Source organism: Tursiops truncatus, chromosome 18, assembly GCF_011762595.2.
Source record: "Tursiops truncatus isolate mTurTru1 chromosome 18, mTurTru1.mat.Y, whole genome shotgun sequence".
In the NCBI taxonomy this organism is placed as follows: domain Eukaryota; kingdom Metazoa; phylum Chordata; class Mammalia; order Artiodactyla; family Delphinidae; genus Tursiops; species Tursiops truncatus.
In genome coordinates this window covers 59,995,764-60,019,745 of record NC_047051.1, presented here as the reverse complement: position 1 = coordinate 60,019,745, position 23,982 = coordinate 59,995,764, and the positions used below count along the sequence as shown (strand labels likewise).

At 41.0% G+C, this 23,982-nt stretch overlaps 1 long non-coding RNA gene across 1 annotated transcript; it reads left to right on the top strand.

Moving 5' to 3' along the window:
• On the top strand, window positions 1-23,982 carry LOC141277057 (uncharacterized). The gene is made up of 5 exons (XR_012327730.1): window positions 1-16; window positions 779-855; window positions 1,062-1,247; window positions 21,811-21,891; window positions 23,286-23,982. It is a non-coding gene; the product is annotated as an uncharacterized lncRNA (long non-coding RNA).

Here is a 23,982-nt window from a genome sequence, read left to right as displayed (position 1 = left end):
CGAATGAGAAGAAAATGTATTTCCCTCTCTCTATTCTTTGTACCTTCCTATCCTGTCTTTCCCTGCCCTTCCCAGCACCTCACTATTTCACACAATCTCTCAGTGTCCTCCCACTGCCTGTGGCTGGTGAGCTAACAGAGTCTCCACCATATGACCCTCTAGTCTAGAATGGGGCCTTTTTCTGTAAGAGGCCACATGGTAAATACTTTTGGCCTTGTGGGCCACCTAGGTGTGTGTACAGTGTTCTTTGTCTGTTTACAGCCCTTTAAAAATATTCCAATCTTTCTTAGCTTTCTGGGTGGCACAGGTCAGCCAATCCCTAGCGGTTCTTCAGCACCCCAGTAACCTGGAAGGCTTGTTGAAACACACATTGCTGGGCCTCACCCAAGAGTTTCTGATCCAGTGATCTGGGGTGGGATGGGAGAATTTGCTTTTCTAACAAGCTCCCACGTGATGGTAACGCGGCTGGTCTTGAAGCCACACTTTGGAAACTGCTTTAGAGTAACCGTTCTGAATCATGCCAGCCTTTCAGCATCACCCGAGGAACTAAAAAAATCAAAACAAAATGAAAAAATCCCAAATTATGTCTAGGCCTATCACAGGACATAGGAATAGCTGCTCTATTTTTAAATGGTTGATATATACCCCAGCCCCAACCCTGGTACTTTGTGTGTACACACACACACACACACACACACACACACACACACACACGCACGCACGCACACACACACACACGCACACCCGAACCCCTCCATTACATCTTCCTGTTTCCTAGGTGATTACGACACGCAGTCAGGACTGAACGCCATTGTTCTATGCCTTGCGGGACTCACCCTTCCCCACCAGGAAATGGTATGTCCTGGGTACTCTTTCCCCAGGAACTCAAAGCTGGGCGTTTATTTAGTCCGCTTGAGAATTTTGCCCAGAACCAGTGATTCTCTTGCACTCTATTTTCAGGTGTGCGTGGAGGGGTGGGTGGGAGATGCCCAAAATAATTTCCGTTGATTGTCTCCAGCAGCTTTATCCTTTGCTATTTCTTTTTCAACCCTACTTCGAAGGTGCTTCCAGGAATGTGCAAGGTCAGGAGTCCAGTACGGCAGCGGCTCCCTCCCACCTTTAAAACCACTGTGTGGGAGGAGAGCCGCAGAAGGGTCCAGAAAAGAAGGAGCAAGCGAAGGGGAGAACGCGGAAGAAGGGCGCAGCAGGTGGGGCAAGGAAGGGAGGCGACCCCAGGAGGCCGAGAGGTACCGGCAACCCTGAAACCCCGCCCTGCTTCCCTGCGCACCGCGCAGCGCGTCCTGGCCGCCCAGGAGAGGTGGAGAGGGGCCGCCTCTGGCCGGCGGCGGCCGGCTCGCTGTCCCCCACCCCATCCCCAGGAGGCCGGGAGTACCAAACCCCAGGCCCAGTTCTGATCGCTGACTGTCCGCTCCCGGGCGAGGGCTGGTCCCCGCGTTCCCGTGGCGCGCGCTGGGCACTGGGAGCGCGCGTCGGGCCGGCGGCGGAGACAGAGGTGCGCCCGGTAGGAGGAGCCGAGGCAAGCGGCCGGGGAAGTGGCGCCGTCGTCCGGAAGCTTCTTCCTGGAAAGCCCCAGCAGATCAGCCCTTCTGCTTTTTCTTGCTTCTCGTTTGCTCCTTGCCTTCCTTCTGGGTTGCACGGGAGGACCTGGGCTTAGCTGATGAGGGACCCCTGGACCAGAAGGAACTGGCGCACACCGAGGGGGTGTGTGTGTGTGTGTGTGTGTGCGCGCGCGCGTGTGTGTGTGTGGTGTCTGTCGGAATCTGGCTTCACTTGGGTGCTGGGCATACTGGGTCAGAGCCTTTAAATTCAGCAAACCTTGACCGGTCAACTTCTGAGAAAGGCTGGAGCTGCAGTGGGGTCCAGCAGATAAGGAAATGCAGCTTGCCATTTATTCCTCTCAGTCTTGGGCTCACTCTGTGTAACTGGGTTGGCAGATCTCTCATCAGAAGATGGAAAGTAAACAGAATATTTGGGTTTAAAGTCGCCAGCCTGTGGTCTGTGATGACCCGCCAGATATGACCTTGTCCATGGTTTCTTCCTCTAGAGTTTTATAGTACATGGTTAATCTTTCCTAATGGTACTTATCACATCAAATTTGCTTTTTTAAACTGTTCTTTCATCTTTATATACTGAGTGCTTGGACACAGGAGGGACTCACAAAATGTCATGGAATGACTGTCCTAGTGCAGTAATTCTCAAACTTGAGCGGGCATGTCAGAATCGCCTGGAGGTACTGCTAGCAAAGAGTCTTCAGTCCTACCCTTGGAGTTTCAGATTCTGTAGAAGCCTGAGAATCTGCATTTCTGACAAGTTCCCAGGTGCTCTTGTTGCTGATCTGGAGACCACACTTTGAGAACCACTGTTGTAGGGATTGATCCTCAGTCCTCACTGAATATTAGCATTAGATTCATCTTTGGAACTTTAAAACACAAACAAAACAACAAAAAATATGGCTCAGCCCCAGTGCCAGGTATTCTGAATTAATTGGTTTGTCATGACACCGGGCCATTTTGATATGTTTTAAAATCTGCTCTGGATTCATTCTTAGGTGATTCTCATCTGCTGCTAAGGCTGAAACCCAGGCCACAGCACTGGCAAATACCACCATTAGAACCACCCATTTAGAGTAAGACATTTTTCCCCAAGCACACTCACTGCCTCATTTGGGGATCAGTTTGATTGATTTGCTTATCCTGAAAAATGGGAAATGAGACATATGTAGTCCCACATGGGGAAATACTCTGGAAAGAAAGAGGGTTTGTCTTGCAGGCAGATGATCCAGAGAGAGGATAAAGCAGAGGGAAGGACATTCAAGTAGAGGTGACCTCATTGAGAATGATGCTCTTGGGCTTCCCTGGTGGTGCAGTGGTTGAGAGTCCGCCTGCCAATGCAGGGGACACGGGTTCGTGCCCCGGTCCGGGAAGATCCCACATGCCGTGGAGCGGCTGGGCCCATGAGCCATGGCCGCTGAGCCTGCGCGTCCGGAGCCTGTGCTCCGCCACGGGAGAGGCCACAACAGTGAGAGGCCCGCTTACCCCAAAAAAAAAAAAAAAAAAAAAAAAAAAAAAAAGAATGATGCTCTCATGTGGGCCTGAACTTCATCCCGCCTGCATCCCCACTCCTCCAGCCTTCTTCTTCCTAATTAGCCAAGAAACCCTCTTTATAACGTTGTCATTTAGTTTTAGCCAAAGGAAGTCATTATTTAGTGCTGGCCTTTTTAGGGAGGTGATCATATTTAAAGGTATGAACACCAGAAAGGATCTTCTGGAATCTAGACATGAACAGAAAAAGAGACTGGTAACTATAGGTGTGAATAAAGGCACATCTACTGAACCCCCGGAGGATCAGAACACAGGAGAGAGAGATCCTGTCAGTCTGGAAGAGACGCCCCTGGCGAGGCACAAGTCATCCAAGTGGGAGGAGAGATTTCATAAACCTCAATTCACACCTAGTCTCCAATCTGCGAGTTCTCCTGCTAGTGGAACGAGCTTCTCTACCAATCTGATAGTTGAAATATAGCCTCTCGTTTTCATTTTGATTTGGAATTTTGAATTGCTAGTGAAGCTGAACATATTTATATGCTCACTGTCAATTTTAATTTACTATTCCACGACTTGATTATTCAAATCCTTTGTTTACTTTCTATGGGAATGTTTTTTCATAGTAACGCTTAGAGTTTTATATGTTTTAAAGACATTGATTTCTTTTGTATACATTTTATATATTTGTCATTTTTCTTTGAATTAAAATTTAGTACTGAAGGTTTAAATGTTTGCACAGTTTTTTCCTTCTGGAGGTTCTGTTTGTCATTATCAAAAATTCTTTTTCATTTGTTAGTTAAATTAGATAAATATTCACTGTGAAATTTGTATATTTATTTTTCATTTAAGCTTCTAGTTGGTCTGGAAATAATTTTGCTCTAAGAGATGAGGTGGGGATTGATTTTTGCTGCAGTTTTCAAATGGAGAGTTAGACCCAACACAATTTTTATTAACAACTTGTCTTTTTTCTTGATTTGAGATAGCACCTTTATCTGTAATTATACCTAAGTGTATCTCTCTATATATGTTTATATATATGTATATTCTGTCTCAAATATCAATCTGTCTCTTCTCTGGCCAGTACCTCCCTTTTAAAACTTATTGTAGTTTTTTTTAAAGAGGATTTTAATATTTCAAAGAGCAAGAATCTCCTTATTTAAAAAAGTTTCTTGTGTATTCTAGCTCATTTATTCTTCCAAATGATATAAGAGTTTGCTTTATTGCCTTCCCCAACTCAAAAATTATAATTATGACAATTTGGAACAGCTAAAGATGTTCAAGAATGTCATTCAGATGGAGGGAACAGTGTCAAGAAAATATCCCATATCATTTTCCCACATCACTGGGAAAATACCGCTCATGGACAGTTATCAACAGGTTCATAAGAGATTTCCTTTAGTTTGCTCAGGAATGACAAGATAGTGAATATTCGAAGTTGCCTTTTGATTAATAAATTAGTTTAAAAATAATTAACTAACCGAAAAATATGACTAGATAGACTATAGAATGTCTTAGAATGTATATTATTTGAGATAAGCTGAACTGCAAGGGATGGAGGTTTAAAGAATATGGAAGATGATTTCTTTCACAGGTAATATTTGCAGGTCGATAGGGCAACTATACTCAAAGTTATTTGGTACCCAGGTTTCTGCCAATCTCATGTGGTGCATGGCAGTCAAGAAACTGGATTGCTGCAATGTCTGAGTTACATCAAGAAAGAAGGGGAGAGAGTGCATGGAACAGATAAGCTCAGGGTTTTAAGGCACGGCCTTATTTCATTATGAGACTGAAAAGGCATCCATCACTTCTGTTTATATTCCTTTGCTGAAAGTGTAGTCATGTGGCCACACCTAACGGTGAGTAAATTTAGGATGTACAGTCTTGATGGGGAGGGGACATGCCCGGGACAACTGTTTAAACACATAGTGGGAGAGAAAGATTAGATCTTGATGGCCAGCCTGCAGTCACAGCTCAGGAAGAAAAGAAGCTTCTGTGCCTAATCCTATTTGAGCTTTCTGAAATGAATCCCACCTTCCCACACAAAGGATGTATCAATATATGAATCTTGATTCATTTAAATGAAGGATGAGTCCTGGCCAGACTGCATCTCCCTTTCCAGCTCTGCTTTTTCTCATTCTTGTTTTCCTGGTTCTTTGGCTTTGCCTTGGATTCTTCTTATATGGAGGCTAGCATTCCCCACTTAGCTCCCAGATAATATGATAAGATTTGTACTTGGCAGAGAACCTGGTGGCTCCTCTCTCACTTTCCACCCTGGTCGTGACGTCCAGGTCTCACTCTCCGGTTTCACATTTGTGAGAGAAGCCAAGAGTTACCCCTCTCCTGTATCTTGTCTCTCCAATGGGCTTGTTGATTCTTTCTTCAACCACACCTTGACAGGAGAGAGGGGCCTGAAATCTGGTGCGGTAGTTTTTGATGGTAAATGAAATATTTGGCAACTTGCTATTCAAAAATAAGACAGAGTGAAAAAATGCAATTCAAGCTTGGGGTGTTCAGATATTGGTAACACTATTAGTAACGATGGGAGAAACTGATAGCTAGTTAAATGGAGGCTTGGGTAAGAAAATAAAATAAACACGACATTTGATCTGCTCTGCTAAAACATTTGTTTCTGTATTGAAAACTAGCCTATATGTGGTGGGTGGATAGAAAGACATCATTGTAATGCATCAATCACGTAGGTCAGTCCATGGGTGATTTGCCCCAGCAGGTTACTGTTTTACACCATCAAGTGATAGCAGCTGAACACAAATACAGTAACACAGCTGGTGTACAGGAATAGAGTCTGTGCGTGATGTTCCTTACCCTACGCTCTTCCTGTTGACTCAGCGTGGCCACAGGACACGGGCTTTGTCTTGGAAGTTCCTATTTTGCAACTCTCCCCAACGTTTGTCCATTTTGATCTTGTTTACAACTCAGCAGCTTCAACTCTTCCTTATATCCCCTTCCGCCAATACTTTCACTTAGTATTTCTTTATTTATTAGGAATGTCAATGTCTTTTTAACAGAGCTAGTATTTTTCTCAAAATCATTATTGTTTTTGCTAGCATTCTTGTTATGGATTGAATTGATAGTGAGTGGTCTGCCCATAATCTCATTTTTTGCATAATCTGTGGTTATTTTTCATGTATGATTTTGCTGAGTGTGGGTTTTTTTTTTTTAGGAGTGGATATATTGCCTCATAGCATAAATTATATTTTGTAAATGCAACATGACCTGAGAAATGAAGTCAGCTGGTGATCTTGCTGTAGCATTTGATTTTTATTTTGTGTATATTTTGTTTTTCTCAATAAGAAAAGAACCCTAAAAACTTAGGGATATTTTTAAAAAATTATTCCTTATAAGGCCCAGCTTAGGGCTGTGTATTATATGGCTTCTAATGTTATTTACTTCTTGTACATCTGCCTTCCTGGGTGTGGGGAACTGAGAGTCTCCCCTTTGGCCCAAAACATGCCTTTCCCCGGGACAATGAAACCACTTTTATTGAGAACAGTGGCACGTAGAACTTACTAAATGGTGCTGTGTGTGACCTAGGTACAGTGACTTAATGCGAACAGTTGATGTGCATCTTTTCCTTTGTAGATTTAGTCATAATCTATTAGATCAGATTAGGCATCCTAAGTCAATGTGGGCATCCCCCGTCACACATAGTTAGGTTGGTACATCTTCTCTGCCTCTGAAACGAGATGGATGGCTGTGTATTTCAAGATGCAGGACCAGCCAATGGGTCAGCGCTAGAAAAAGCAAGTGGGTACAGTATTGCTCTAAAGCACTCTATTGGCTGAACATCTAAACTCCTTGCTTCCCGTAATTCCTATTAACGTTACAAAGAGCCAAAGCCAACTCTTTGATTTGCCAATCCATAGCTGACTTCGCTGGTCCCTTATTATGTGAGCAGTTGGAAGGGCAATGGTACAGGAAGCTTGAGATGACCTGTAAAAATTGGCCAGGAGTCATTTGGAGTGATAGCTTCCGTTTCTCCAGAAACTGTTGAACCAAACTAGTGAAATTGTTGGAGATGTTGGATTGGCTACAATGGATTTGTCTGTCTGGCGTTCCTGCTGCTGTTCTTGGCTGCTTTCCCTTGTCTGCTGCTGTCTGTACTGATGTCTGTGCAGCAGCGGGAAAGGGCAGAGTGATCTCAGGGGCATCATACCTTGTGAAGTCTCAGGCCACTTTTGTCTCTGTGGAAGCTCCTAGTGTACCCATAGGCATGATAGGTTAAGAGTAATACATATCCTTTCGCTTGAGTGGCTGATGTTTGAGATGGTTGCTTCCATATTTACTAAACCTGTATCAGGAAAAGCAAACCCACATGGTCTCGAGTTAAGTGAGAAGGTCGTACACTGACATTTAGACCAAATCTGTTAGCAGCCAAGCCAATACTTGATATAGATTTAAACTCCATTTTTATTCACTAGAAGTCCTGTGTTTACTTATTATTTTTTCAAGCAAAGGTTTATAGCTGTTTAAGTATATAGTGTTTTCATACAGTTTGAGTGAAATTATGTTTGCCGCTGTGTGAAATTCTTCCCGGTATTCTAAAATTAAAGCCATTCTTTGGCAATTTTCACACCCTTCCCCCACTGAGAGGGTCATTCTAAAATATTTATCTGTCATTTAATGAAGCCAATGCCATTTAAGGCAGTTTTGTACTAATTAACTTGGGTGTCATGGATTTTTTTTTTTTAATAATTAGACCCTAGGTCTGACAGCAGGAAAATAAGATTTGATCTCTGTGCCTTTTTAGTAGCTGTGAAGCACATGAAACTGAATTTGTTTAATTTCGTTGAAAAGATTTTCCTTTCTCACCCCCATTGCCTTATGTCTCTTGGGGGGATAATCCCTTCTTTAACTAAGTACATAGATTTCTGGGTACAGATGGAGACTTCTTGATATTCTGTTTACTGGTAATGGAAAACCAAACCTACGTTATGGATGGTGGGATCAGAGAACATTCCCCAGAAGGGGCTAGACCAGGGCTATTTGATTTCCAACTGAAAACCAGAGTTGAGGATTACTGACTCATTTTTGCCTTCAAGAGTATCCATTGCCATTATCAAATAGTATTTTTCTTGAAGATTTAGCATGGCCAAATCAAGTAGGCAAAAGACTTCTCAGCCTCTCTCTGTGTATATACATATGAACGTATGGAGTGTGTGCAGATGTATGTGTCTTAGCCTGGCACCAAGGAACCTGAGCCCTTCTCCTCGATGAGGTTTTCTCTAACACCACTTTCATTGTATCTTTCTTTTTCCTCCTCAAGAGTTTAGAGGAGTTTCTCATGGGCCATCTTATTTCTGTCTCTCTTGGTGTCCAGAATTTCACTCCACCCAATTTCTATGTCTTTGCAACCCCTTATCAAACTGTCTGTTCCACCAAGTAGCTTCTTCATTGTTCCCTGTACACATCATGCTGATTTCTCTTTTTACTAGAAGTCTGGCATGTATTAGGTTTACTTGTCAGATGAATGAATAATTAAATGAATTCCTGGCTTAAGTGCTTTGCTCAGGCTGATTCTTAACAGGCCTGGGATGAAAGGAAAAGACATTCACACCCTTTTCTCTATTTGGCTTCAAATCCTCAGTGCTCATCTTCCATCTCTCTTCCTTCCTGAAGCCTTCCTTGGTAATGGTCTAGCTCTTTCCTTTCCCTTAATTCATCCTGAAGGTATCTATTATATATTTTAGTACTTAATTTTATGTTTAATTTAGCACATTAATGAACAATTTCTTATATCATTTGATTCCCCATTTCACAGAGAGTTTTAACCACACGAAGATTTCTGAGTGCTGGGACCCTGCCATCTTTTTCTTTCATATCCTCCAAGGAATGTAGTGCACATATCAAGCACGTAATATGCCCTTGTTAATAAATACTTAGAGAATTGAAGTGAATGATGTTGATTAATCTCTGAATGTGATCGATTTGTGTTATTGCTACAATGCAATCCATCACCTGTCTCTCTCTACTATGACCACTAAGCCAATAAATCACGTTGTCTACACACGCATAGCCATGTGTGATTTGCACACACAGACGCACACACCAAAGAAGCAGTTGTCTACTGGAAGATTAATTTTTAGGTGGTTTGTGATGCTGTGCAAAAGAAAAGGAAGTAATTCGTTGCAAACTCTACTCAACCTCCTTCCCAACCATGGGAAACTTCCATGAACAGTCAAAAATGTTCTACCCTCTCCATCCTGGGCAAGGCTCTGTTGTTCAAAAGTTGTCCTGCATTTAATGACTGCTCTTCCATTTACAAACTGTATAACCTTGGGCAAGTGATGGAACCTCTCTAAACCTTGATTTCACCCTTATAAAGTGAGAATAATCATGTCACCCTTTTAAGGCCACTTTTGGGATTAGTAAGAATGCCAGTACCAGTCACCATTTATTGAGATTACTCTGTTCCTGGCAGTGTGCTCTGTCCATAAATTTTCTCCTTTAATTGTTACAACATCTTTGGCATATACTAGATGCTCAGTAACAGTGGCTATTATATTTCATACCTTGACTTAAATACACACTGAGTCAGATTGAAGATTGCCAAAGACTCATTTTTCATTTCCCAGGATTGGCAGAGAAGCTTAATGCAGTCAGGCTACTACCAGGTGCCTGTGGCCACAGGGCAGTGTAAGTTGGTCTGCATGGAGGCCATGGAGGTCATTTAAAGGTCTGCCATCCCATCCCCATAATGGCCCTCGGGCCCGGGGCGGCTTGCTATCACAGCAAAATCTGGCTTAGGAAACAAGAAGGTACTGCCCTGCATTGCTTGAGAGCTGATTCACACTACAGTTCAGTAGAAATGGCAAGTCAATTTTATTAAGCACAAAAAGAGCTCACTTATGTAAAGTGAGGTGACACTTCAAGGATGGAGAAGTGTACAATCTGAATGCTGTGAGCAGGTCTTGTTTCCTCTGAGCTAAACACTGGAATAATGGGACTTAGCTTTTAACAGGAGGGATTTAGATTAAACTTTGGTTAAGAGTTTCTTGATGGTGAAAGTTTTGAGCTATTTGAGCACATGAACAATAGCACGTTCAGGAACTTATCTAGGGGTTTTATCTTTTCTTTACAGATTTCAGGGAACTTCTAGGAAGCAAAGAAATGGCCTGGATGGCCTCGAACAGTAATTTCCCAGGACAGCGATTCCTTTCCCCCTCGTTTCCTCTTCCCCTTCCTTTCTAAAACAAAATTATATTTAAAATTTTATTTCTTCCCCCGTTTCATCCAGTTAAACATTAGACTTTGGGGTGCGGCCTGGAGATTGGTGCTTTTGAAAAACTCTGCAGATGATTCCATTGTGCACACAAGGTTGGCACCTGCCCCTTGGGTAGAACGAGTCCCAGAAACCGGGAGGGACTGATCCTGTGATGGGATCCAATACTGGAATGTAGTCCTATTACCTGGCACCTGTGGTTGCATCTTCCATTGTGATCCACAGAGCTGAGGTGAATGGAGAAAAGCTGTCTCCCCTCCACTTTTACAATAATTTTATAAAGTTCCCTAATGGAGTGATCTTAATATTAGTTTCTTACAGGTACTCTGACTGGTACATCTTCTAGGAACTTCTTACTGCAACCCCTCATGAGAAAATCAGTTGTAGAGCCTTTTCTATTACTGTATCCCACCAGAAGCTTTGCCTACTCATATAATTAAGAACACTCATTGAGATAATAATCAAGGGTATTTTTTATGTGCCAGATTCATTAGCATCCTCATTATACAAATAATGCAGACGAGGCATTGTTAAGGTTAAGAGAGGTTAAGTAACTTGTCTAAGGTCACACAGCTTAAGAATGATAGAGCTTGATTCAAAGCCAAATCATTGACTTTCGAGCTCATCTTCATGGTAGTGGGATCCAGCCACAAGGGAGCTAGAGATTGGTGGCCAGGTGGTTAGCAAGAGATGAGCAGGACAGTAGTACTAGAAAGGGCTGTTGGAATACTTACGTTTTTTAACCCAACATGGAACTGAAGAATGCTTTTATTCACAAGGTAACAGCCTCAGGAGATTGAGGTCAAAATAAAGGGAGATGACTAGAACAACGCAGGAAATCCGTCAAGATCACTGGAAGCAGATGGCTTACATCAGGGTTCTCCTCAGCTCTGGGAGGAAGAGGAATCAAAAAACCAAGAATTTGTTCAGAGTAGCTGTGTGTGTTGGGCATCCCGTGAGAGGGCGATGGAGCCCCACCGTGTGAGTGGTTAGAGTGGCTGATGCTCTACGAGCACTTGCCCCTGTTCTAAGCAAACCGTATGCAAGTGGGATGCTTTTTTTAAATGTCATCCTCAGAATAATTCGAAGAGATGAATAGCCTTTTCATTTTAACTGTCACACATATGAAGCTGTAACAAAATTACCCAAGTTCAAAGACAATAAATATTATAACTGAGATGTAAACCCTAGACTTTGGAGCCTTGGCCCTTCACCCCACACATGACTGTCCCCATCCCCAGCCTGGGGACTCCAGATTCCTACTCATAACTTTTTTTGTGAGGAACAGATCAGTCAGGAAAACTGAATTCTAACTATTTCCATTTATTAATTCAACTAAGTTAAACTGCTAGCACTGTCAAACGTTCAGTATTTATGGAGGGCATTCGATGTGTCTGGTTTGGTGAGAGGGTAGGGAAGAGATTTCTGTTTTTGAGGAAGTCCCCTACAGTCTGTGAGCCGTGGTGAGAGACATGGCAGTTCACTCTCTCCCACGTCCTAGAAGTGATCGTGTGCTACAGGCCCAGTCAGCAAGGAGAGCTTCATGCCTGGGGCTTTGAACTTGCAGATCTTCAGGGGAGAAGCGCCCAGTGAGACATTTCCCACAGCGGTCTTGGAAGCTCCGAGGAGGCTTCGCTTGAGGGCCCACTGGGAGCACTGTTAATAAGAAAGCACCCTAATCGGGCTGTTCTGTGGGAGCGCGGAGCCCACCTCCTCTCCCTTGGGTGCTGCCTTCCACCTCCCTCAAGCAAGCCTTTGAGATACTAGATACCCTTCACTATTTTGTTTTTCTGCTTAAATTTGAATTGATTTCTGTTGCTTGCCACGAAGGACCCCTACTGATGCTGACTGCTACACTTTCGAACAACTTATAAGCAGACAGATCATATACAGGAAATATACAGACTCGATATATATATATATATATATATATATATATATATATATATATATACACACACACACACATATATTTCCCTTAATTGTTATCTTACACTTTAGCTCCCTCAAAATCTTGGTCATATTGTAGAAAAGTTTTTTCCTTCTCTTCTAATTCACTTACATTTATCTCACTTTCCAACTTTCTTTTGATCTACTTTCCTGATTTATTCATTTGACTGCTTCTCCAGATTTCTTTCCCAGCCAGGTGGGCCACATATGGCGTCTTTAATACTTCCGTCAGCTCTCTCTCTGGGTATTCTGCACCTTGGCTTACCCTAATCATAACCATGATCGCCTTCTGCTTTTACAAGGAGTTCGCTTATTTCATTTATTTAGTGTAGTTCATGACGTAGTCATTGTCCGCTGAAAGTTTCGGCACTGCTTCAACTTGGAAATAGAAAAAGAGAAGTGCTGCCTTTTTTTTTTTTTTTTATCTCTGAACTGGTTTGTATTGAAACAGAAAATGAGTATTTTAATTTTTTCATCGCTGTTGTATCTTCTGTGACCTCAAGTTAGATCATCAGAAATTCTTTCTCTTGTAACAGCACTTCTAAAACTCGAGGGTATTCAGGGACTATCTTTGGTTATTATGACCCTGACATAAAGGACAACATGAGCTGTTTTTGAGTAAAATAAAGTAACACAGAGGGGAAAATAGGCTGGTTAAAACTGCAAATAACATAGCTGTTCTTGCCTCTAAGGAAGTGGCATAGTTTCTCTCTGGAGACTTTGTTTAAGAAAATATTTAAAGGTCTGACCTTGGGAGCCAATGCCTATATGATTTGAAAGGAGACAGCAAAATAGAAGATTGGTAAATTGACTGCAAAATGAAGAGAAATTGAATGGTGGGAGCCTCCTAGGAGAAGTGAGAGGGACAGATCAGGACTTGCAACGTGGGAGGAGGTCACCACCACACAAGGGTATATGTTCTGTAGCGCAGGAGATAGTTGAGGGACTTTTAAGTGGGGAATGTCTAATATTGAATTTTTGTTCCAAACCTCCAATAAAGAATGCTACATGTCCCCTTGATTTAATGACCTTCTGAGGTGTGAATGGGTAGGGGTGATTGCCAACCGAGAGAGTAGAGGTCTCAGATGGGATAATGAAATAGTGCAGAGGGGAAGTGACTTAGTAATTGACATGAACCAGTTTCTCTTTCCCCAAATTGACCAGAGGAAGGAGAATCCTGAAAGAGGATAAAGGTGGCCTGGAAGTACTCAGGTTGTAATTGTTCCTACACAGCCAACGTTTTGGGGAAAGAAATTGACCAAATAGGAAAGCAGAAAAGGAGACATTAAAACAGGTATAGCAAAAACAGGATGGGCTTGATGAACAAAAGCAGAAAGAACTGGAGCTTCTCCTGTTCTCCCCCTGTGTTTTGCAACGCTGCAGTGTGGCAGGTCTACCACTCCTCAGTAAATATAGCTCTTAAGTGTGCAACCAAGTGGCATTAACTCTGTTTAGCAGCATCTAAATGAGATGAGCAGGTTCAAGGTATTTTTCTCCAAGAGCCTTAGTCAGAATCAGAAAATATAAAAGAATATTTGAACATCTAACAGAAATGTAATTAAGCATATTTAGAATGTAAATTTCTTAGTGGGAATGTTTGTGTAATGGAAATTATTTCCTTATAGATGATGGGTGGAGAGGCGACTTTATATTCATGTTTATAATGCCAAAGGTATGATTTATATGACTGCAGTCACAAATTCTTAAAAAAATTTTTTATCCATGTATAATTGACATATAGCATTATATTGGTTTCAGGTGTATAACATAATGATTTCATATTTGTATACATTGTGAAATGATCAACACAATAAGTCTAGTTACCATCTGTCACTGTACTAAGTTAACCTTTAGGATTTCTCTCTTGGCAACTTTCAAGTCTGCTGTACAAAATGATTGACTATAGGGCTTCCCTAGTGGCGCAGTGGTTGAGAGTCCGCCTGCCGATGCAGGGGACACGGGTTCGTGCCCCGGTCTGGGAAGATCCCACATGCCGCGGAGCGGCTGGGCCCGTGAGCCATGGCCGCTGAGCCTGCGCGTCCGGAGCCTGTGCTACGCAACGGGAGAGGCCGCAGCGGTGAGAGGCCCGCATACCACAAAAAAAAAAAAAAAAAAAAAAAAAAAAAAGATTGACTGTAGTCGCCATGCCCTATATAACATCCTTATGACATTTATTTTATAACTGGAAATTTGTACCTCTTGATCCCTTTCACCTGTCTTGCCCATTCCTCAGACCCCTGGCAACCACCATTCTGTTCTCTGTATCTATGCTTTTGTTTTGTTTGTTTCTTTTCTTCTTTAGATTCCATATGTAAGTGAAAGCATACAGTATTTGTATTTCTCTGACTTATTTCACTTATAATTCCCTCAAGGTCCATCTGTGTTGTTGCAAATGTCAAGATTTCATTCTTTTCATGGCTGAGTAATATTCCCTTGTATGTATGTACCACCCCTTTATCTATTCATTCATAGATGGACACTTAGGTTGTTTCCATATCTTGGTTACTGTAAATAATACTGCAGTGAACATGGGGGTGCATATGTCTTTTCACATTAGTGTTTTTATTTTCTTCAGATAAATACCCAGCAGTAAAATTTCTGGATTGTATGGTAGTTCTGTTTTTAATTTCTTAATACAGCAGGTCTCGTTAATCTCTTTACGACCAAGAAACAACTTTCCAATTTTAAAAAATGTCATTAAACTCCATGGAAATGAACAGCATAAACTGGTTAGAACCAACTAGGTCCAAGACGGTGGAAGATTCGGCTTCCAGTAGACCTTGACCCTCATTATACACTCATAATACATTAGCATGTAAATGACATACCCACAGGTGCCATGACAGTTCCCAGGCCGACCATAAAAGATCAAAAGGTGGGTGGTGGCCCAACTCCTGGAAATCCCCGCCCCTTCCTCAAAGTAGTTGGAATAATCCCCCCACTCATTAGCCTATGAAATTACCCAGCCTATGACAATAACCACCCCATATTTTGGGGCCTCCCACCTTCTGAGATGGCCCACACTCTGTCTGTGGAGTGTGTATCTCCCTGATTAAACCTTCTTTCACTTTACTGTGGCTCACTCTTGAATTCTTTCCTGCAAGAAGCCAAGAGCCCATACTTGGCAGCCGTCTCAGGGACTCACCTGAGATCTGGGACATGATCATCCTCTTGCGCCCCACTTTCTTTCCTGCAGCAGAACTACTTTTAAAATTATGAGCAGGTAGTTTTGCTTCCTGTCACTTTGTCCAATCTCTACCACACACTGCAGCTACTTCAAACGTCCCCTAGCATGGAGATGATCACGTCGCTCTTCTAACCAAGAACTTACAAAGAGAGATTCTTCCCTGTGTGTGCATTTGATTGGCAGCAAATAACAATTATTCAACTTATCTTTTTATTCTGTATCCTGCTCTCCTATTTCCTTAATAATTTTTTTAAATTTAGGTGAAATTCATACAAAATAAAATTAGGTATTTGAGAGTGAACAGTCCGGTGGCATCTGGTACATTCACAGCGTGGTACAACCACCATCTCTCTCTCTCTACTCCCAAAACATTTTCATCATTTTGAAAGGAAACGGCACAGCCATTGAGCAGGAACTCCTCATTCTCCCCTCCCCCCAGCCCTTGGAAACCATCAGTCTGCTTCCTGTCAGAAAATGGATTTGGCTTTTCTGGATATTTCAGATATTTGGAATTATGTAATATGTGACCTTTTTGTGTCTAGCTTCTTGCACTTAGCATAATTTTTTTGTTTTTTTTTAAAGGAATTTCGCCTTTTTTATTTTAAAATTTTATTTATTTATTTATTTATGGCTGTGTTGGGTCTTCGTTTCTGTGCGAGGGCTTTCTCTAGTTGCGACAAGCGGGGGCCACTCTTCATCGCGGTGCGCCGACCTCTCACTATCGCGGCCTCTCTTGTTGCAGAGCACAGGCTCCAGACGCGCAGGCTCAGTAATTGTGGCTCACGGGGCTAGTTGCTCCGCGGCATGTGGGATCCTCCCAGACCAGGGCTCGAACCTGTGTCCCCTGCATTGGCAGGCAGATTCCCAACCACTGCGCCACCAGGGAAGCCCAGCATAATGTTTTTGAGTTTCATCACTGTTAGCATGTATGAGTACTTCCTTCCTTTTCATGGCCAAATAGTATTCCATGGTATGGATATGCCACATTTGTTCATCTCTTCACTCATGGATGGACCTCTGGGTTGTATTTAGATAGCGTGAATAGTGCTGCTATGAACATGCATGTATATATAGTTGTTTGAGTACCTGCTTTCATATCTTTTGGATAGATACCTAGGAGTGGAATTTCTGGGTCATAAGGAAATTTTATGTTTAACTTTTTGAGGAGCTGCCAAACTATTTTCCACAGTGGCTGAACCATTTAACATTTCCACCAGCAAATAGGGTGCCAGTTTCTCCACATCCTTGACAACACTTGTATTTTTAAAGAAATTATAGCCATGTTAATGGGTGTGAAGCAGTACCTCATTGCAGCTTCAATTTACTTTTCTTTAATGGTTAACGATGTCGAGCATCTCTTCATGTGCTTTGGACAGATGTTTATTTAATTTAAGTCCTTTGCCCTTCATTAACTGTGTTTTTTATCCTTTTGTTTGTTTTTGGGTTTCAAGAGTTCCTTGTGTATCCTATTTACCAGATGCTTGTCAGATAAACGAATTACCAGTATTTTCTTCCATTCTGTTGGTTGCCCTTTCACTTTCTTGATAATGTCCTTTGATGCACAGAAGTTTTAAATTTCTGCTGAAGTCCAATTTATTTTTAATTTCGGTGTTTGTACTTTTGGTGTCATAGCTAAGAATTCATTGTCAAATCTAGTGTCATGATTTGCCTCCATGTTTGCTTCTCGGGGTTTTAAGTCTTATATTTAGATCATTGATCTCTTTAGAGCCAATTTTTGTATATGGTGGGAGGTAGAAATTTCCCCCTCATCTTTAGATCATCAGGCAAACAGAAATGCATTCATTCAGAATAAATTCCTGTCTCCAAGCCTTTATTATTCTTTCTGCCTCCAATGGCCTTACTTACTATTGTCACTACCTGGGTTTATATTAACAATCATTCAATGTGCTGCACAAATCCCAACTATATTTTATATTTTTTCTTAAACTCCTATAACTTGTCTCCACTTGCCAGCTTACCAAAATTAACAGAAATCATTTGTCTTTTCTCTGAACTCCCATAACCTCTCTTAGGACACTAATTCATAAATCCATTTATTCATTTATCCAAATAGTTATCCACACATTCAAAAATATAATTATTGGGCATCTACTCTGCTAATTACTAAACTCTTTTCAAATATACTATGTATTTGTGAGCCATATTATGTCACATATATTTATGTAAAAATATATATATATAATATATACATATATTATGTATTTATGAAGATATCTTCTTTCTCCTACTGGGGTGGAAGTTTTATTTTTTTTTTTACTTTTATTTTTTTGGGGGGTGGAAGTTTTAAAACATGGAGACATCATCTCATTGATCTCTCCATCACTCTTTGGTCTCAGCTCAGCAAACTGAGTGAATTAATGAAGCGCAAATGCAATCATTTTCTAAACATTCTACCATTGTCTGTATAAACAACTGTCTTGCCCCTCACATATCTTTCGCTACCATGAAGGACTCACCTCAGCTGCAGTTTACAGCAGCACACTTTCCCCAAACTTATCAGATTTACTGCACCCTCTCTCCTTTGCCCCACTACTCATCCTTTCTTGGTCAATGTGATTTGCAGTTTCTTCAGGGTGGGAATTGTTGCAGCAAGATGACCTTCAGCTATTTCCCGGCAGTGAAACCAAAGAATACAGGATTATTTCAACTTACTTGCTTATAGAGTTTATATAGATGATTGTGCCAGGCTCATTTGAAGTTTTAGTAGAGCCCTTTTGCAAAGTGCTAATATTAGAAGTGGTTGATATATCTTTTAAGTATTTTTCCCCCAATATTCCTTATGTAAAGATTAGGGGAAGTTATGATAGTTTTATTGTGTGTGTGTGTGTGTGTGTGTGTGTGTGTGTGTGTAGGTGTGTGTACATGTGTGTGATATGCTTCTTTTAGCTCAACCATGGTGAACAGGTTTTCAAAAAAGTTTTTTCTAAATAGTCTTGAAGCAATGAAAATGGCCGTGGTGGATACAGGATTGATAGCTTCTAACAGAACATCTGACATTTTAATCACATCCCACATCGAATAAAGACACACTGGTGGATCTTTTCTAGGTCTTTGGATTTTTTTCAATGGATATGTTTTGATGACCTGTGTTCTCCAAGCTACAAAGCAGCCCTCAGATAGAAAAGGTCTTAATTTAAATACTATTTGCTACACAGCACTGGCAAGATAAAAAAAAAAATCTATTCTTGGAAGATGAGAAAAGATAGAGGTATTCAGAAAACAAGTACTGCTGGTGTGCTGAAAAGTAAGGCACAAGAGCCATGATTTATGTGAATACTGTATTCCATTTAATGTAAAGTAAAATCCTGACGGTAGTGATCTTACTTAGGTGGTTATTTTCTGTTTCTCTTGCTTCCCAGCAAAACTTTCCAAAGCACTTGCCGATTTTTAGCAATGCATTAGATGGCAGTGTTCACATAGTTTACAGTGGCACCTACTGCCATCGTTTTATTGCACAGAACCAAATATACACCTTCATTTTGGATTTTACACCATTTCAGCTCTGTCTCGAAAGCTGCTCTTTTCTTGGAGTCCTTTTATGCCTTTGGTGCAACGAGGGAAAAAACATTTATAAGAATGTTAGTAATCGTGGATATCCCAGATGGACATAAGAGCATGAATCCTGATGCCTTACTTAAGCCATAAGGAAATATGGCAGATCATATCTGTTTTTCCCTCACGAGTATTTGAAGTTCACCGAAATACACATTACTGTCATTGCTGATCTGAAGCCACCCATACTCACCTGAAATTAAAGCCAGGTCTGTTTTAATAAGAAACTTACAAGGTTTGAATCACAGTTTTATTAAAAATTGTTTCCAAAAAAAAACTTGTTTCCAATTTAAAAGTCTTAATTTCACTGTTGCTGTTGTTTTTTCTTATGCCTTTTTTATCTTTTGACTTTTTTATTGACTCTGAGCCTTTGGCTTTGGAAGAGAAAACCTCAATTCTAACCCTCCTTGTGCTTCTATTTATTTTTATCCTCAAATCCAATAAAGATAATTTACCAAGTCCAAGGCTGAGTAACTCACTTAGAGCTGAGTCCATTTCACACATGGACCAAATGCCAAATAATTTAATATGTCTTAAATGCCATCAGGGAAATATCTCAAAGGCCTAAATCAAGAAGGCTTTTTAGCATTAGGGCATAGCTTTCTTTTAGAAATTTAGTTTAAAGCAACCCCACATCCTCAAGTCACTGTTTTTCTCCAAATAATTGAATGGTCTTCCTTCTCCAATTTCTACCACCCAGCAAAATCTGTCTTCCAGTTTTCCAGAAACACAGGGACCTCTTGACCCGGGAAGGTATGATGCCATATGTTAAATCCACTTAGCCTAAATTTAGAAGCATCTCTTTCCCTACCCCAAGTGAGATCAAGCTGTCTGCATGGAGAGGATAGGCAGGACTTCCAGAATTAAGGGTTTAGAGGTCAGAGGAATAAAGCAAGCTTTGTGATACCTGAGATTTAACCCTTCTTATTATTTCCAGAAACACCAGAGGTTTTGGCTACACCCAATGATAATAAACATTTAAATGGAATAAAATCCTTTCGGAAGGTGGAACTCTCAAAATGAGTCTGTTGAATGAATACCCTCTAACTGTGAATGATAATGTATATCTGATTATAGTTATGAAATTCTCACATAAAATAAAGATTGGCCCAATGGATTCTCTTATCCTATTTTGTAGATGAGGAAAGTGAGAATCAGAGAGGTACTGCTCAAGTTTGCATATCTAAGACTAATACCCACATCTTCTGATCCCTGATCTAGTCTTTCTATCAAACTCTGAAAACTCAACCAAATCCAATACAATTTTCTTTTCGGTATAACAGTCTGGATTATGTATGTCCTATTTAAGCATTGGCTCAAATTTCTCTTGACTTATTAGCTCAAGGTGAAGCTAGAAGTTATTTTCTCTTCTGGTCAGGAAATCATGAGGAATAGCTAGACAGGCCCACATACTTCTTAGCTGGCTAAACTGCTGTATTATTTCCAGGTTAATCTGAATACTTTTAAGAGCCACTTTTCTCTGGATTTAAGGGTTTTGAAAGCGGCGGGTAGTGTTTTAGAGAATTCATCTCTTAAAGGAAGACTGAAGCAGGAAAATTCCCTTTAAGTGAGAGGTTCCATGAAGAAAGAAACAAAAATTTACAAAGTTGCGATAGACTACATTTGCTTTTTAATACCCACCATATGTCTGGTTTTATTCAGGGACTAGAAGAGTGGGTTAATGCTTATTTTCACAGATTATATAAATAACAGCCCTGCTATTGCTTATTTTTTCTAGGAGATACACCTAGATTGGATTGTACTAAATAAAGTGCTAGGGAAAAACTTAAAGTCATCCCTAATTATTAATAGAGACAGTTCAGTGATAGGTCTTTGGTCAGTGTCTGTAATACTTTGGACTTGAGTTTTAGAGTGTGGACTGTTTTACAGCTAGAGATAAAGGTGATTGCTTTTAGGGGTTTTAGCATTAATATTTTCATTTCCTGTTGTCTTTTTCTCCTTTTGATTTTTTTTTTTCAGGCTTTGCTCAGTGACTTATCAATCTAAAACTGAATTTTAAAATAAGAGTCCAGCAACATTCTTTCATATTTTTCTTTTCTTCTGTATCTATCCCCTCTCAGGACACCAGCTTTCCCCTATCTCGGTGGTAGAAATGCAACTAGACCCGCCTAGGTTAGTGCCCAGAGGGAAGGAAGGCACTCCCTTTCGTGTCCAGGCGCTGTGCTAACCTGTTACATATGTGCTGGGATAATATTTCAAAGTCCTAATTGTCCAGTATAACTGCCAATTCTCCCCAGCTTGGCAGCTAAATGGAAAAGCAACGTGGCCTTGGGGACGATTTACAGTGGGGAACAAAGTTCTTTAGCTTTTAAGTTCAAAGGGCACCATCTGGGTATGAGAAAGGAAAATTTTTGAAAAGGAATGCAGTCAGGGAGAACAGGTTTTTCTTCCTAATTTGAGACGGAAGAGATAAAGGAGCCTGGAGCTGGCAACCAAAGTCGTTCAGTTCCCAAAACACTGGACCTGAGGTTACATTTTTACTTTCCTTCCTCAAAATGCGTGTGCTGCAGCTTTGTTTCTGAGGCCACCCAGAATCAGCAGTTTCGCAAAGGGTAACAGATTGAGGTTACTTCTCTGGGATTTGTCACAAAAAGGGAACAATTGAGTACCATGGACATTGACCGAAGAACTGATTAAACATTTTGGTTGAAGTGTTTATAGAAATGCTGTTGAGTAGTGGACTTAAATCTTCCTATTCTTCGTCACTTGTGAGTTAGCAACCACAGGTCTTGCCTCAGCCCTACCCTTCCTGACCGTTCTTTCTTTTGGTTTTACAGGGTTTATAGGCTCCTGGTACAGTGAATCCATCTTCAAGGGGCAGCACTTTGAGGCTTTTCTAGCCTTTGTAGCCAATCTCGGTAAGTTCCCCATTTTCTTTCAACTGCTCTCTTTTCTTTTCCAGCCCTGGCTGCTCGTCACCTACCATCTGCCTTTCTGTCTTTCCTGGCCCTTCTCTCCTTCACACCCCCATCCCCAGCGCATGCAGCCTCTGCAGCACACTGCCCTGGGTCGCACGTCTTTTTCCACGGAGTTCCCTGGCCATATGCAGGATGGGAGGGGTTATTTATTTCCTTTAGAAAGCTGTCATTTTGGGGATGAAAAGTGTGACTTCCAGGAGTGACCAGTTTAGCATCCTGCTAAGAGGAGTTCTCCTGCCCCAGAAAACAAACCCAAACGCTTTCTCTTACTTCCTGAGTTTCTACTTTTAAAGTGTGCCTGCAGCAGCCATCTTCAGAAGGGTAGTGACCACTGCTGCTGGAATTGCAGAGGGAAATAGGAGCTTTTATATCAGTCGCCGTTGCTCCTGCAGCGTTGGCTACTGCGAGCAGAGCAAGTGGCGCTGGATGTGAGGGTCTTAAGTTCACGCAGGGCCAGCCCTTATGCAGATGTCACTTTGGACAACAAATCATTTGTCTCTGTCTCAATCCTTCATCTGCAAGATGGATTCTACTGCCCCTGAATTAGGATACAATGAGATGAAAGATATTCCAACTTTTTCAAGATAAAGATGCTTTTTTTTAAATGCAGAGTAGTGGTATTATTCTGCAGAGGCAGTCTGATAAAAATATCCACTATCTTTTATTAAAGACTAATAGACTCAAAATGTATATGCTAGTTAGATTGGATTTCAAAGCAAATCTGTTTTAGAAGATAAGTAAAATCTGAAGTGTTTTTGACATCTTCATTCTGTACAAATTATTTAAACCAAACAGTAAACAGTTTTGTAAAACTGAGCAAATTGTGTTGATTATAAATCAGATTCTTCCTTTTACTTTGAAGGTAACAGTTGGGCAAATTAGAAGTCATTGTGTAAGGAAAGTGAACACAAAGAACAAAGGCTGTTGGATTCTTTGCTACTTAATGAGAGATCTTGTTTCGTTCCAGCCGTTAGGAAAACTCATCACTTCTTATATTTGCTGGTGACAATCAAATGCAAGAAAACACAGCTTTAAAGAAAAAACAATCTAAATAAATACTTTAGAGGAGATGCGGATCCTTTTACATTTCCTCAGATGAAAATACTGCAAAGTTGGTTAGAGGATATTTATTTCATTCAGGAAATCCCAGTCAAATCTTTCCTTCTATTCAAAAAATTGGAATTTCAATAAAAAACATGTCTTCATGTCACAGTAATGTCCTACGTGGCCTACATTTCAAAATTAATAGATGATATGCATAATTTTTTCTATCTTGTTAAAAAACTAAGATCAAATCATAAGTTTGTTTCTCTTCAAATGTTGTGATGTGGCAGGAAAAGAGGAGAAGATTTGGTCAGGGATTAAGGCGGAAAGATTGATGAAGTCCAGATAGTTGCAACATGAGACGGGAAGAGGGACAAGGTGACTGCGGAAAAAACCATCTCGAGTTTCTGCAGGAAAATTATGAAGAGTGGAAGGAAGCCTAATCTGCCTCAGAAATGCAAAGGCATCTCAAGTCTCCGCTAACTACGTTCCTGGGATGAAATGCAGAAGTATCACAGCTCTCACTTCACCCCCCACCACAAACACTCGCACGACTGCCGCGGAAATTTAAAGCTCTACGCGTAAGGACGTCAATATTTCAATTTAGAATTTTACACCTGATTAAAGACACAGCCTCCCCTCCCTTTCAGTTTGTTCCATGTACTGGTGGGTTTTGGTAAATATTTCCATCTTCTGCATAGGGTTATGAATAACTTAGAGGTCAGGGAAACCCTCTCCCCGCTTTTCCCACCTTTAATTGTTTCTCCGGCAAGACTTACTTATTGTGAGAGCTTAATAAATACCCTTGATTAAAATTTAAGAAATGAAATGTATCCAGTTTACAAGGTGTTTGTTTACTGTACAAAAATTATAAACACAGGTTCACAACCTGTAGAATGATACTGATCATAGGGCCGACTAGGCAGAAGCATACACAGACAACTGAAAAACATGTAATGAAATTTCAGAAAAATAAATACTACTTTT